Raw genomic sequence first — 4095 nt, forward strand, 5'->3', positions numbered from 1 at the left:
AGGCTTGGTACATTATCAGAAGCAACTGCCACTCCTCAAAACCCAAAGGAATTTTTTTTTCCAAGACAGGGTCTTGCTCTGTTGCCCAGGCTGGAGTGCAGTGACACACTTACAGCTCACTGGAGCCTAAAACTCCTGGGCTCAAGCGGTGCTCCCATCTCAGCCTTCTAAGTAGCTGGGACTACAAGCATGCACCACCACGCCTGGCTTACTTTTTAAAATTTTTTGTAGATCAGGGTGTTGCAGTTGCCCAGGCTGGTCTCAAACTCCTGGGCTCAAGTGATCCTCCCGCCTTGGCTTCCTAAAGTGTTAGGATTACAGGCGTGAGGTACAGTTTCTGGCTCACAAGGATTTCTCAGAAGGTGATTCTGAGACATGGTGAGCTGTCTTGTGGGTGAAGGAAATGGAAATTTTCAAGATATCTGGGACTCGCTCAAAGCCATTGAAAGCATCTGCTCTTAGTCACATTATATTGTTGTTGGCCTCTGACCATCAATTTGTAACATTATTTTTCACTGGAGAAGCCTAAAACATCTTAAAAGTCAAATGGAAAAATTTCAATGGCAAGTTATAATACGACTAACAGTAGGTTACGATCCATTAATGAGTCACCAAACTTATTTAGTAGGTTAGAATCAACTTTTTTTTTTTTAACAAGACAGACAAGATTCAAATAAAATAGAATAAAAACTTTGTACTGGGTCTGAATAAATTATTTCCTTTTGTGGGTTGTGGTCAAGAAATTGGAAGGTTACTAAATTACACACTTTAAAAAATGGATTATTATGCAAGCTCAGGGTTAGGAGAGTCCTTATTTGATAACTTAAGCTTAAAGTTGTTGTCAGTGTCATATCCTTTAATATTTCAATTTAATTAGGCATTTTCAATCTCCTATATACTTGAAAATTACTTTTTAACGTTGGATAATTAAACTTCATAGACTTTATTTATTTATTTATTTATTATTTTTTTGAGACAGAGTCTCACTCTGTTGCCCAGGCTGGAGTGCAGTGGTGAGATCTTGGCTTACTGCAACCTCTGCCTCCTGGGTTCAAACGATTCTCGTGCCTCAGCCTCCCAAGTAGCTGGGATTACAGGCCTCCACCACCATACCTGGCTAATTTTTTTGTATTTTTAGTAGATTCGGGGTTTCACCACGTTGGCCAGGCTGGTCTTGAACTCCCTGACCTCAGGTGATCTGCCCATCTCGGCCTCCCAAAGTGCTGGGATTACAGGTGTAAGCCACGGCACCCAGCCTAAACTTCATAGACTTTAGAAGCCACAAAACAAGGGATGATAACTTTGTCCATTTTATGGTAATTTTAAAAGTGTTAATAATATAAAATGGATTGGAGTATCATATCCTGTTTTAATGATTCAAAGCATTATTTTCATTAAGACATTTAAATCTACCTTCTCTTATTTTCTTTTGAGAGCTATAGAAAACTTTATGTTATTTTTGCCTTAACCCAAGCCAATTATAATATTGTATCACAATACTGTTAATAAATTAACATTTTGTGGTATTATACAATTTTGAATTTTAAAATAACAGTGCCACCTGGTGGTGACTCTAAACATGTTTTTATTTCTCTGGTATACATAGCTAAAAGTGGAATTGCTCTTTTGACTGTGGACATTCAGGAACTGGCAAGTGTGTTTAACTTGAGAGACTGCCAAACTGTTTTTCAAAGCTACTGAACCATTTTACATTTCCACCAGTAATGTATGAGGGTTCCAATTTCTCCACATCCCATCTGACACTTGTTACTTTCCATTTTTTTTTTTATTATAGTCATCCTAGTGGGTGTACAGTGGAATCTCATTGTGATTTTGATTTGTATTTCCCTAAGTAACGCTATTGAGCATCTTTTCATGTGCTTGTTGCCATTAGTGTATCTTCTTTAGAAAATTACCTATTCGGGGCCAGGCATTGTGGTTCACACCTGTAATCCCAGCACTTTGGGAGGCTGAGGCAGGAGGATTGCTTGAGTTCACGAGTTTGAGACCAGCCTAAGCAACATGGCGTGACCCTGTCTTTACAAAAAGTACAAGTCTGTAGTCTCAGCTACTCAGGAGGCTGAGAGGGGAGGATCCCTGAGAGGGGGAGGTTGAGGCTGTGGTGAGCCATGGTTGCACCTGAGCAATGAAGTAAGACCCTGTCTAGAAAAAGGAAAAGAAAAAATATCTATTCAAATCATTGCCCATTTTTTAGTTGGGTTGTTCATTTTTCTGTTGCTATTGTAAAAATTCTGTGTGTATATACTGGATAGTGGAGCCTTATCAGGTATATGATTTGTAAGTATTTTTTCTCATTCTCTAGGTTGTCTTTTCACTTTCTTGATAGTGTCCTGAGATGCACAAATTAATTATTTTAATTCTTATGAAGTTCAATGTATCTTCTTTTTTTACCCTTCTGTGGCTTGTGCTTTTGGTGTCATATTTAAGAATCTATTGCCAAATCCAAGATCATGAAGATTTACCCTTATGTTTTCTTTCAAGAGCTTTATAATTTTAGCTCCTACGTTTAAGGTCTTTGATCCATTTGGGGTTGATTTTTAGAGCCATCTCTTACTCACCATCATGGCCACCATCGGACCCCTCATGAAGCCCAAGATCATCAAAAAGAGGAGCAAGAAGTTCATTCACCACCAGTCAGAACAATATGTCAAAATTAAGTGTAACTGGTGGAAATCCAGAGACAGACAACTGGGTTCACAGAAGATTCAAGGGCCAGATCTTGATGCCCAACATTGGTTATATTAGCAATGAAAACACAAAGCACATGCTGCCCAGCGGCTTCTGGAAGTTTCTGGTATGCATTGTCAAGGAGTTGGAAGGGCTGCTGACATGTAGAAAATCTTACTGTCCTGAGATAGCTCACAATGTTTCCTCCGGAACTGCAAAGCCATCATGGAAAGGGCAGCCCAGCTGGCCATCAGAGTCACCAGTCGCAATGCCAGGCAGCACAGCAAAAAAACGGAATAGACAGCTCATGTGCACGTTTTGTGTTGAAATAAAACCATAAAAACTGTGAAAAATTAATTTTCATATAACTTTTGAGATGGAGTCAGGGGCTGGGTCCAAACTCATTCTTTTGTGAATAAGAATATCTAGTTAATACGAATATCTGGGGCTGGGCTTGGTAGCACACGCTTGTGATCTCAGAACTTTGGGAACCTGAGGAGGGCAGATCTCTAGAGCCCAGGAGTTCAAGACCAGCCTGGGCAACATGGTGAGACCCGTCTCTACAAAAAATACCAGCCTGTAGTCCCAGTTACTCAGGAGGCTGAAGTGGGCCGATTGCATGAGCCCAGGAGGTTGAGGCTGCAGTGAGCCAAGATCCACACACCAATGCACCTCAGCCTGGGCTACAGAGCAAAACTGTCACACACACACAAAAAGGCTATTCTTGACGTATTAAATAGTCTTGGTATGCTTGTTGAAAATCAATAGACCATAGGTGTATCGGTTTATTTATTCTATTAATTGATCTATATGTCTATCCCTATGCCAATACCACATTGGTTTTTGCTTTTGTTTTGTAATTATTAGACTTTATTTTTTAGAAGAGTGCTAGATTCACAGAAAAATTGAGCAAAAAGTACTGAGAGTTTCCACATACTCCCTCCTCCACCATTAACAGCCCCAGTTGGTAGGGTAAATTTGATATAATCAATAAACCTACACTGACATGTCACTATCAACCAAAATCCATAGGGTTCACTCTGTGTTGTAACTTCTGTGAATTTTGACAAATATATAATGACATATCTGTAACATTATGGTATCGTACAGAATAGTTTTACTGCCCTAAAAATCTTCTGATCTCTGCCTGTTGATCCATCCCTCCTCTCTAACTACTGGCAACCACTGATCTTTTTTACTATCTCCATAGTTTTGCCCTCTTCAGAATGTCATATATTTGGAATCATACAGTGCGTACCCTTTCCAGACTGGCTTCTTTCGCTTAGTAATATGCATTTAAGTTTCCTCCATGTCACTGTGGCTTGCTAGGTCAGTTCTTTTTTTTTTTTTTTTTTTTTTTTTTTTTTTTGAGACAGAGTCTCACAGTAGCAAGATCTTTAAAAACAG

The 4095-nt window shown here is 39.3% G+C and overlaps 1 pseudogene; it reads left to right on the top strand.

Annotated features, from left to right (window-relative positions):
- Positions 1-2583: 2583 nt before the first annotated feature.
- Positions 2584-2988, top strand: LOC129043681 (large ribosomal subunit protein eL32-like; annotated as a pseudogene).
- Positions 2989-4095: the final 1107 nt, after the last annotated feature.

This window comes from Pongo pygmaeus, chromosome 13, assembly GCF_028885625.2.
Source record: "Pongo pygmaeus isolate AG05252 chromosome 13, NHGRI_mPonPyg2-v2.0_pri, whole genome shotgun sequence".
Classification (NCBI taxonomy): domain Eukaryota; kingdom Metazoa; phylum Chordata; class Mammalia; order Primates; family Hominidae; genus Pongo; species Pongo pygmaeus.